Here is a 13148-nt window from a genome sequence, read left to right as displayed (position 1 = left end):
ATCTTAAAAAGCATTCCTAAGGGATTCCTCAGCACACTAAAAGCACGCGACGGATCTCAAGGTTCAGAAAACTGAAGTTCAGAGTGCGGACTGGCAGAGTCCGGGCTAGAACCCCGCCACACGCCTAACTTTATTTCCCATCCTGAGCCTTGTCTCTTGGGGCTATTTTCCAACATATGCTAGTTTGTGGACTTTATAGCTACAGCATCTATAGGTGATCGCACTGCGGCCCTAGGAGATACGTCCTCTGTATGTGTTTACAGGGCTTGTGACCCCTTAATGACAACGGTTTTGACTTTGTGGCCCAGGGCCTTGAACAGTGCCTGTCTCAGAGGTGCTCAATTAATGTTGAGGCGTTCCTACTTGAGAATAAGTGCCAGAGTCTGCACTCGGACCCAGAGACTTCAGCCTCTGCTGCAGATTGGGTAAGGCAGGCTCTCCTTTCTGATGCCCTTTGGACACTCTCTCAGGGCCTCTCACCTAGCCTAGTTCTAGCAGGTTCTCTGGAAGAGTGCTGTGAATTAACAGGTTGCATTTTTGAGGTAGCTCAAACAAAGCAAGCAGGGTGTCGCACTGACCCCCGCCCCACCACCATGCACACACACCCATCCCAAGAAAACCCTCCCATTCTGGGCCCCACAGAGCCTATGGCTGCTGCTTCCTTTTCCATAAGCCTGTCTTTGTTCTGCCTTCTTTCCTCCTTGAGTTCTGTTAAAGAGAAACCCCACAGGCCCAAAATGGCGTCACTTGTGCTAAAGCCCGTGATACCAAACCTAGATTTAACACCTAACCTAATTGCAGTTTTGACCTTCACCATAGATGTAATCTTAACCAGTTTGGAATCCTCTGGTCAGCACCAATGAGGTGCTGTCACATCGTAATCTGTCACATGGACCCTCTCCTTTCTCCAGAGGAAGAAGAGGCAATCTGCATAATAAAACCCTTGGCAGTTCTCTTCCCTCCCACCAAAAAAAAGACCTTCGGGCCTAAAAATTATCCTTTCTTTTCTTTTAATAATAGCTCCCTTGCCCCAGCCTTCTTCCTATAAAATCCTTCCATTTTGTACAACTCCTCTGAGCACCCTTCTAGTTGCTAGATGGGATGCACCGTGATTCCTGAATCATCGAATAAAGCCAATTAGATCTTCAGATTTACTTGGTTGAATTTTGTTTTCTAACATCTCCTAGGTCCAGACTCACTGCAGAAGATGGACACCTTCCCTTCCGGCTCATTTCCTCCTCTACTGGGGCCTCACTGCCCAGACCACTAAGGGGGTTGAAAGCAAACATTAGATCTGCCTGGATCTGCAACCGAGTTCAGCAACCTGCTGTCGGCTGCAGGAACACCCCAGGCAGACCCAAGGCCCAGGAAAGCAACAAGGGGGTTGGAAGCAAAGGAAGGGCTAGGGAGGAGTTAGAGAAGACAGATGAGAGAAGAAGAAAAGAAGAGCGGGCAAATCATCCTGGAAGGCAGCTTGACATGATGGAAGATGGGTTAGGCCAGGCATTGGAGCCCCTAGTTTTGCACTGCAGTCAGTTTGGCCACTAACCGATCGGTGACTTCATGCAAGACCCTCTACCTCACATTGTAAAATGGCTTCTGAGACCCTATGCAAATCTGTTACTATCTAAAAATCTTATCCTGGACATCCCAGTGTCCACTGAACAAAATCAAACTTGGAGCATGTCTTGGACTGTGTCTGGTGCACCCTACAATCTGGCCCAGATCCTCTCCATCCCTCCACACATCCCACGCTCCAGCCTCCCCACACCACCTGCATGCCTCTAACAAGCCACCTACTTTCACACTTCAGAGCCCATGCCCACACTGTTTCCTCTGCCCGGAATGCCCTCCCCAGTCACCCTTTGCAACCTTTCTAGAGCTTCCCTTCTGCTCTTCTGTGGCATTTTGGATGATCCTCAGTTTAGCATATATTTCCTTCTGCTTTATATTGCCAGGATCAGGGATGAATCTCTTTTCTCCCTTTGTAAATGCTGGCTCCCCAGCCTCTCCTCTTCCGCCACTTCCCCTCCTGCCAGGTTCCACTGGCCTCCTCTATAGAGCTGAGCAAAAGCTCCTGTTACATTCTGCCTGTGGGCCTTGCTCGTCTCACCTGCAAAATGGGGATGGTACTCCCTAGCAGAGGTTAAATATTTTTAGGCCATTAAAGAGATAATTCCCAAGATGAGAGTTAAGAATAATTTAAATTTAGAGATTCTCAAGTGGGAGGAACAGTTGATTTTTTTTTTAATTTAAAAAATTGTTTTAAAATTTGTAAATATTTTTGAAAATTTAACAGCTTTACTGAGATATAATTCACATACCATACTACTCACAGTTTAAATATATAATTGTATATTTAAAATGTACAACTCAATGGTTTTCAGTATATTTACAGAGCTGTACAACCATTACCACAATCAATTTTAGCACATTTTCATGATCCCCAAAAGAAACTATACTCATTAGCAATCACTCCCCATTTCCTTCCACCCCAACCCCTGCCCTAGGCAACCAATAATCTACTTTCTGTTTCCATAGATTGGCTTATACTGGACATTTTTTATATGGAATCCTACAAGATGTGGTCTTCATAATTGATTTTGTTGTATCTTACACCTAGCATAATAAATTTTAAGGCCAGAGCTAATTTTTTAATTTTCACTTACTTATATAGCCCCTGCCTTGTACTAAAAGGACTTAAGATGGCTCTTCAAGCTAATATTCCTAGGTCCATCCAGATTTCCAGTACAAATCTTTATACTCTAAATCTAGGTACTGGAAAATGGCTTGGTGGCTAGACCCAGGTTGATGGTGAGTAGATCAATCATCCCAGTTTGCCTGGGGCAAAGGGCGTTCCAGGGACATGGACTTCCAGTGCTAAAACTAGTACAGTCCTGGGCAAACCAGGAAGAATCGGTCACTCCCATGGAATGAGTCAGAGGGCCTGGTATTCCTTCTCCCTCTCCCAGGAATCTAGGAGCTTGTGCCTCTACCACTTAGAGGGCAGGAAAGAGGAGCATGGCTCCGTGAAAGCGAAAGCGAGAAAAGGTTCAGAATTTGTACCTTGACCCTTGAACAGGGTGGGGTTAGGGGGAACCAACCTCTCTGCAGTCTGAAATCCGCTTGTAACTTACAGTCAATCCACCTTTATGCAGTTCCTCTGTATCCACGGTTTGACATCCCTGTATTCAACCAATGGGGATCATATAGTACTGTAATATTTACTGGAAAAATTCCGCATGTAAGTGGACCCAAGCAGTGCAAACCTGTGTTGTTTGAGGGTCAATTGTACTTGGTATCTCTGTTGCTATCACTATTACATATAACAGCAGGAATGACAGCTACTATTTATTGTGCACTTACTGTGTACCAGATACTTGATAGGGACTTAATACATGTAACCACTAATTTTGACAACACCCCCAAGTTAAATATTGTCAACACCACTTCACACGTGAGGAAACAGTCTCTGAGAGATTTCTGTGACAACAGAAACTACATAGCATTGCAAAACCAGAATCCATTCTTGTCTGTTCCAAAAGTCACACTTTTTCGGGACTTCCCTGGTGGTCCAGTGGGTAAGACTTTGCGCTCCCAATGCAGGGGGCCCAGGTTTGATACCTGGTCAGGGAACTAGATCCCGCATGTCGCAACTAAGAGTTTGCATGCTGCAACTTAGGAGTCCACATGCCGCAACTAAAGATCCTGCATGCCGCAACGAAGATCCTGCGTGCCGCAACTAAGACCCGGCGCAGCCTAAATAAATAAATAAATAGTAAAACAAAAAAAAATAACCAGACCTCGTAAGAAAAAAGAAATGTGAAGCCCTAATTTGTTAATTTGTTGGGCAGATACTACTAGGTCCCGGGTTTAAAAAAAAAAAAAAAGGTCACACTTTTTCAAATAAATCATATGCCTTCTCCTGTCCCCAATTTTTAAAAAGAGCAAATAATGACCCAAATGGTCTTTACATATTTCTTGATCTTTTTGAAAGGACTTTCTTGCACACCAGCTCATTTTATCCACACATCCTCCCCATAAAGTGAGACATTATTATCCTCCAGTTATACCTGTAAGGAAGTTGAGGCATCCAGCAGACTTCTGGCTTGCCTAACCTGAGGCGGGAATTAGCATGGGGTTTCTTGTTTTGATTAAAGATTCCTTGGGCAGCCTTCAAAGTAAACAAGTAAGCCCATCTGACCCCAGGGGAGGTGGAAGTATTCAAGCCACTGTCACCACAGCAAGTCAGAATCCAAGGTGGGTGGGCTAGGCAAGGCTGGGCACGCAGAGTTGAAGGGCAGTTCCCACTGCGGGGAAGGAAGACCCTGAGCTCAGGTGGTTGTGTGTCAACCATGGCACCTCTTCCCAAGCGTGTCAGGAACCTGTGAGAGTCAGGCTTGGTGGCCCAGTCCCTGTTGGCCACCGATCTCCGGGGGCTTTGCAGAGGTCAGAGGTCAGAGCGGGGCTTCCCAGCGCGGCAACTGTGATTCCCTGCTCACCCCAACCCTGAGCCCAGCCCTGGAAAAAGTATACCTGAGGCTGCCCGGTCAGCAGGTGTGTGTAAGGGGGTGAGCCAACCCCTCTTGTTGTTCTGAAGCACTGACAAGTCTTTGATGACATCTGTATCTCTGACACAGACCAGGTAAGCAGGGTAAAAGTATCAGCCCCATTTTACACTCAAGATAAGCCAAGGCAGAAAAGAGAGCATCTACCTGCTGTGTCTTCAGATGGGAACTGCCCAGATGCCGCCTGCACAGGTGCCAGCCAGCCTGATTTCCTGCTTCTTCTCCCTGGCCTTGGCCCGAGGGCTGGGCAGAGGCTGTGGGGGGCTGCCAGCAGGGAAGGAGGAAGGCCCTGGGAGCAGTGGTGTCCTGAGGCCCTTCCAGACACAAGTGGCCCTCCACCCTTGCTGCTCCTTGTCACTTGACACCCATTCCCTTTCTTTCTCAAGTCTGTCCTGACCATTCATTTTCAAGTGATTTAATGGTGGGAAGGCAGGTGGTGTGACTGACTCTGCTACCTCTGACAGCAGGTGGATGAGGATGGAGTGGCCCCCTTCCTTCAGATGGTCTGGGGAGGCAGAGGCAGGGCTGTGAAGCTCTGGTGCCACTGCCGATTTACTAAGTACCCCATACTGTCTGCCAGGCACCGTGCTAATGGCTTTACCTACGTGATCTCATTTAATCCCTGCAGTAACCTGTGAAGTTAGTATTAATGCTGTTATCCGCATTTTGTAGAAGGAAACTGAGGTACTGAGAGGTTAAAGATAAGGCCAAGGCTACAGTTACTAAGTAGCAGGGCCAGGCCTGCTTACCTCTTACGGAATACAACTGCAACTTGCACTGCAAAAAACAAATGTGATTTTTTTTTTTTTTTTTTGGTGGGGGTAGTTTTTTTGGCCTCGCCGTGCGGGATCTTAGTTCCCTGACCAGGGATCGAACCCGTGCCCCCTGCATTGGGAGCACAGAGTCTTAACCACTGGACTGTCAGGGAAGTCCCCCAAATGTGATTTTTTTAAAGGGAGACCAGAGCCAGTTACCTGCAGTGTTGTGCTGGAGCCTGCTCATGCTGTCTCTCAAGAACCAACTGTAAAATTCCCAAGATTTTTGTGCCCCAGTTGTTAAACATGGCCTTTATTAAGAATTAAATTATATATGTAAAACGAAATAAATTTTAGGTTTGGGAGAATGTAAATTGGTGCAGCCATTATGGAAAACAGTATGATGATTTCTCAAAAAACTGAAAATAGAACTACCATATGATCCAGCAATTCCACTCCTAGGTATTTATCTGAAAAAAAAGAAAAATGAAAATACTAATTCAAAAAGATACATGCACCCCAATGTTCAGAGCAGCAATATTTACAATAGCTAAGATTTGGAAGCCACCTAAGTATTCCTCAACAGTTGAATGTATAAAGAAGATATGGGTTTTTTTTTTTTTAGAAGTCGATTTATTTTTTATTGAGGTATAATTGACATATAACTTTATATTAGTTTCAGGTGTTCAACATAACGATTTGATATTTGTATACACTGCACAATGATCATCACAATAAGTCTAATTACCATTTGTCACCATACAAAGTTACAAAAATTTTTTTCTTGTGATGAGAACTTTTAAGATTTACTCTCTTAGAACTTTAAAATATGCAATACAATATTATTAACTACAGTCACCATGCTATACATTATATTCCCATGACATACTTATTTTATAACTAGAAGTTCGTACCTCTTGACCCTCTAAGAAGATGTGGTATTTAAATACAATGGATTCCTTCTCAGCCATAGAAAAGAATGAAATTTTTCCATTTGCAACAATGTGGATAGACTTGGAGGGTATTATGCTTAGTGAAAAAAGACAAATACTGTATGATATCACTTATATATGGAATCTAAAAAATAAACTAACTAGTGACTATAACAAAAAAAGAAACAGACTCACAGATATAGAGAACAAATTAGAGATTACCAGTGGGGAGAGGGAAGGAGAGAGAGGCAATATAGGAGTAGGGAATTAAGAGATACAAACTACTATGTATAAAATAAATAGGCTACAAGGATATATTGTAGAGCACAGGGATTATAGCCAATATTTTATAATAATATAAATAGAGTATAATCTTTAAAAATTGTGAATCATTTTGTTGTACACCTGAAATTTATATAATATTGTAACACATCAACTATACTTCAATAAAAATAAATAAATAAATAATGGCATTTACATTACACTAAAAAAATTATAAGTTTTAAAGTAATAAATACCCAAACTTATCAGTTCCTAACTGTACTACATTGTGCTTTTACCTATGCTTTCAAGTCTATTTACATCTATTATGTACGTATGGTGGAAATACTGTATAATATTATATTACTTAGAATCTCTTCCTAATTCCAGGTTCAACAACATCTCATTAAAAGCTTGAAATTAGACATGGTGGAAGTACTTACACCACAGAAATTAGCAAACACTACAAATCAACCCTCACCCCCAGAACAAGTTGTTAAACATTTACCAGCACGTGTGTCTGCAGAAGCTGCCATGTAGGAACAGTGAACCCAGCATAGGTGGCCTAGGGTTAGATACATTCACCAGTAAAGCCAGTAGGTGAATGAGGGCAGAGAATATGTGGGGTACCCCTAAGAGACAGCCAGACTCTAGAGATTCTCCATTTACCAGGGAATGTGTGTGAAAAAGATTTGATGCCCCAAAAGTATGTCGCTTCCATCACCTCCCCTGAGGTGCACTATGAAGATTTCTTTTAATTTCCCCTGGTAATAGACAGTAACACAATCATAGTAGGGGACTTTAACACTTCACTTTCACCAATGGACAGATCATCCAAAATGAAAATAAATAAGGAAACACAAGCTTTAAATGATACATTAAACAAGATGGACTTAATTGATATTTATAGGACATTCCATCCAAAAAAACAGAATACACTTTCTTCTCAAGTGCTCATGGAACATTCTCCAGGATAGATCATATCTTGGGTCACAAATCAAGCCTTGGTAAATTTAAGAAAATTGAAATCGTATCAAGTATCTTTTCCTACCACAATGCTATGAGACTAGATATCAATTACAGGAAAAAATCTGTAAAAAATACAAACACATGGAGGCTAAACAATACACTACTAAATAACCAAGAGATCACTGAAGAAATCAAAGAGGAAATCAAAAAATACCTAGAAACAAATAACAATGAAAACACAATGACCCAAAACCCATGGGATGCAGCAAAAGCAGTTCTAAGAGGGAAGTTTATAGCAATACAATCCTACCTCAAGAAACAAGAAACATCTCAAATAAACAACCCAGCCTTACACCTAAAGCAGTAAGAGAAAGAAGAACAAAAAACCCCCAAAGTTAGCAGAATGAAAGAAATCATAAAGATCAGATCAAAAATAAATGAAAAAGAAATGAAGTAAATGATAGCAAGATCAATAAAACTAATAGGTGGTTCTTTGAGAAGATAAACGAAATTGATAAACCATTAGCCAGACTCATCAGGAAAAAAAGGGAGAAGACTCAAATCAGTAGAATTAGAAATGAAAAAGGAGAAGTAACAACTGATACTGAAGAAATACAAAGAATCATGCGAGATTACTACAAGCCAAAATATGCCAGTAAAATGGACAACCTGGAAGAAATGGACAAATTCTTAGAAAAGCACAACCTTCTGAGACTGAACCAGAAAGAAATAGAATATATAAACAGACCAATCACAAGCACTGAAATTGAAACTGTGATTAAAAATCTTCCAACAAACAAAAACCCAAGACCAGATGGCTTCACAGGCGAATTCTATCAAACATTTAGAGAAGAGCTAACACCTATCCTTCTCAAACTCTTCCAAAATACTGTAGAGGGAGGAACACTCCCCAACTCATTCTACGAGGCCACGATCACCCTGATACCAAAAGCAGACAAAGATGTCACAAAGAAAGAAAACTACAGGCCAATATCACTGATGAACATAGATGCAAAAATCCTCAACAAAATACTAGCAAACAGAATCCAATAGTACATTAAAAGGATCATACACCATGATCAAGTGGGGTTTATCCCAGGAATGCAAGGATTCTTCAATATACGCAAATCAATCAATGTGATAAACCATATTAACAAATTGAAGGAGAAAAACCATATGATCATCTCAATAGACGCAGAGAAAGCTTTCGACAAAATTCAACACCCATTTATGATAAAAACCCTCCAGAAAGTAGGCATAGAGGGAACTTACCTCAACATAATAAAGGCCATATATGACAAACCCACGGCCAACATCGTTCTCAATGGTGAAAAACTGAAACCATTTCCACTAAGATCAGGAACAAGACAAGGTTGCCCACTCTCACCACTATTATTCAACATAGTTTTGGAAGTTTTAGCCACAGCAATCAGAGAAGAAAAAGAAATAAAAGGAATCCAAATTGGAAAAGAAGAAGTAAAGCTGTCACTGTTTGCAGATGACATGATACTATACATAGAGAATCCTAAAGATGCTACTAGAAAACTACTAGAGCTAATCAATGAATTTGGTAAGGTTGCAGGATACAAAATTAATGCACAGAAATCTCTTGCATTCTTATACACTAACGATGAAAAGTCTGAAAGAGAAATTAAGGAAACACTCCCATTTACCATTGCAACAAAAAGAATAAAATACCTAGGGATAAACCTACCTAAGGAGACAAAAGACCTGTAGGCACAAAACTATAAGACACTGATTAAAGAAATTAAAGATTATACAAACAGATGGAGAGATATACCATGTTCTTGGATTGGAAGAATCAACACTGTGAAAATGACTATACTACCCAAAGCAATCTACAGATTCAATGCAATCCCTATCAAACTACCAATGGCATTTTTCACAGAACTAGAACAAAAAATTTCATAATTTGTATGGAAACACAAAAGACCCCGAATAGCCAAAGCAATCCTGAGAAAGAAAAAGAGCTGGAGGAATCAGGCTCCCTAACTTCAGACTATACTACGAAGCTACAGTAATCAAGACAGTATGGTACTGGCACAAAAACAGAAATGTAGATCAATGGAACAGGATAGAAAGCCCAGAGATAAACCGACACGCATATGGTCACCGTATCTTTGAAAAAGGAGGCAAGAATATACAATGGAGAAAAGACAGCCTCTTCAATAAGTGGTGCTGGGAAAACTGGACAGCTACATGTAAAAGAATGAAATTAGAACACTCCCTAACACCATACACAAAAACAAACTCAAAATGGATTAGAGACCTAAATGTAAGACCAGACACTATAAAACTTTTAGATGAAAACATAGGAAGAACACTCTATGACATAAATCACAGCAAGATCCTTTTTGACCCACCTACTAGAGAAATGGAAATAAAAACAAAAATAAACAAATGAGACCTAATGAAACTTAAAAGCTTTTGTACATTAAAGGAAACCATAAACAAGACGAAAAGACAGCCCTCAGAATGGGAGAAAATATTTGCAATGAAGCAACTGACAAAGGATTAATCTCCAAAATATACAAGCAGCTCATGCAGCTCAGTATCAAAAAAACAAACAACCCAATCCAAAAATGGGCAGAAGACCTAAATAGACATTTCTCCAAAGAAGATATACAGACTGCCAACAAACACATGAAAGAATGCTCAACATCACTAATCATTAGAGAAATGCAAATCAAAACTACAATGAGGTATCACCTCACACCAGTCAGAATGGCCATCGTCAAAAAATCTACAAACAATAAATGCTGGAGAGGGTGTGGAGAAAAGGGAACCCTCTTGCACTGTTGGTGGGAATGTAAATTGATACAGCTACTATGGAGAACAATATGGAGGTTCCTTAAAAAACTAAAAATAGAACTACCATATGACCCAGCAATCCCACTACTGGGCATATACCCTGAGAAAACCATAATTCAAAAAGAGTCATGTACCACAATGTTCATTGCAGCACTATTTACAATGGCCAGGACATGGAAGTAACCTAAGTGTCCATCGACAGATGAATGGATAAAGAAGATGTGGCACATATATACAATGGAATATTACTCAGCCATAAAAAGAAACGAAACTGAGTTATTTGTAGTGAGGTGGATGGACCTAGAGTCTGTCATACAGAGTGAAGTAAGTCAGAAAGAGAAAAACAAATACCATATGCTAACACATATATATGGAATCTAAAAAAAAAAAAAAAAACAATGGTCATGAAGAACCTAGGGGCAGGATGGGAATAAAGATGCAGACCTAGTAGAGAATGGACTTGAGGACACAGGAGGGAGAAGGGTAAGCTGGGACGAAGTGAGAGAGTGGCATGTACATATATACACTACCAAACGTAAAACCGATAGCTAGTGGGAAGCAGCTGCATAGCACAGGGAGATCAGCTTGGTGCTTTGTGACCACCTAGAGGGGTGGGATAGGGAGGGTGGGAGGGAGGGAGATGCAAGAGTGAAGAGATATGGGGATATATGTATATGTATAGCTGATTCACTTTGTTATAAAGCAGAAACTAACACACCATTGTAAAGCAATTATACTCCAATAAAGATGTTAAAAAAAAAAAAAGAGTCATGTACCACAATGTTCATTGCAGCTCTATTTACAATAGCCAGGACATGGAAAAAACCTAAGTGTCCATTGACAGATGAATGGATAAAGAAGGTGTGGCACATATATACAATGGAATATTACTCAGCCATAAAAAGAAACAAGATTGAGTTATTTGTAGTGATGTGGATGGACCTAGAGTCTGTCATACAGAGTGAAGTATGTCAGAAACAGAAAAACAAATACTATATGCTAACACATATATATGGAATCTTAAAAAAAAAAAATGGTTATGAAGAACCTAGGGGAGAACCTACCAAATGTAAAATAGATAGCTAGTGGGAAGCACTCACATAGCACAGGGAGATCAGCTCGGTGCTTTGTGACCACCTAGAGGGGTGGGATAGGGAGGGTGGGAGGGAGACTCAAGAGGGAGGAGATATGGGGATATATGTATATGTATAGCTGATTCACTATGTTATAAAGCAGAAACTAACACACCATCGTAAAGCAATTACATTCCAATAAAGATGTTAAAAAAAAAAAAAGAATATTAACAGAACCGTTATTTGCAATAGCCCAAAACTGGAACAACCCGAAAGTCCACCTACAGCAGAAGGGATAAACACGTGTGGTACGTTCATACAATGAAATAGTATGCAGTGACAAGAATGAATAAACTTCCAAGTCACACAACATGTGGCTGAATCTCACGAACATGATCTTGACTGAAAGAAGCCAGACACAAAAGAAGTATACACTACATGATTCCATTTATATAAAGTTCAAAGATAAATAGGCAAAATGAATGTAAGGTGTTAGAAGTCAGGATGGTAGTTACCTTTAGGGGGGCATTGTGACTAGAAGGGAGTATGAGGGGACTTCTGGGGTGCTGAGAACCTTCTGTTTCTTGACCTGAGTCCTGGCTACACAAGTGCTCGTTTTGCAAAAGTTCATAAGGTTATATTCTTATGATTTGTTCACTTCTTTGAAGTATGCAGTTAGTTAATAAAAAATTTACTTAAAAAAACCCAAAAAATCAATCAATCCAATGCTTGCACCTAGAATCACCATGACTTTGGTAACTATAAACACAGATGGATGTAGGTATGTAGTTTTAGTGACTCAAATGCCTTAAGCATTGTTGCTGCCTGTTGCATGATTTTTCTGAAACGGTGAGCTCTTGGTAAAGTGCTGAAAAATAAAGCACACTCTTCCTGCAATTGTTGTGATTGTTGTATTTCTGATTGTTATACAAAGGGGCTTTTTTTTCTGCATAAACATCCAGCGGGGCATACAAGAAGCTGTGGAACACAGGGTGGTTCTTTGACGTGCAGGGCTGTCCTGTCCATTGCAGACCTACTAGCATCCCCCCACCCACCCTGCCGTCTGTGAAATGGGTATGATGGCAGTATCTAGCTTGTAAGACTGTTGTAAAGATTAAATAAATTCTTTTCAATAAAGTGCTTGGAAGAGAGCCTGGCACACAGTGAGCACAAAGCAAGTGTTTAAATATTATTTTTGTCCTTCTGACCACTCCCACCCATTAAATGCCAGTGGTGCTGTTAATCATCATAGCAATCAAAAATACCCTCACAGGTGTCTAAACAACCCCTAGGAGGTGACACTGCCCATAATGAACCATGGCTTTAAACCCACCAGATGACCAGGGCTCACAAGAAGTAGCACAAGAAGTAGCAGCAGCATCCACTCATTCATTCATTCATTCGTTCACTCACCAAATATGTGTTAAGGACTACTTTCTTCCAGGTCCCACCCTCAAGTTGCCACCAGGCTGAGTGGGAAGACCAAGATGTCCACAAATAATGACAACGCAGGATGGAAGTGTTTACATAGACCAGCAAACTGTCTATCGGAGATTCTAGCCTCCTGTAGAGGGCTGTGGTCAGCCTTCAGTTTGTTTTAATTTTTTATTTAGTAACCAGTATTTGAAAAGGAGAAGATTTCACATAAAAAGCAAGACTTCCTGCTTCTCTTTAAAAATCCAAAGCTTTGTACAGGCTGGGCCTGCATTTACAAGGTCGGGGGCTCTGCGTATACCACAGTCTCCAGCTGGCCCTCAT

Source organism: Eubalaena glacialis, chromosome 2 (genome assembly GCF_028564815.1).
Source record: "Eubalaena glacialis isolate mEubGla1 chromosome 2, mEubGla1.1.hap2.+ XY, whole genome shotgun sequence".
In the NCBI taxonomy this organism is placed as follows: Eukaryota; Metazoa; Chordata; class Mammalia; order Artiodactyla; family Balaenidae; genus Eubalaena; species Eubalaena glacialis.
This window is presented reverse-complemented; position numbering follows the sequence as displayed.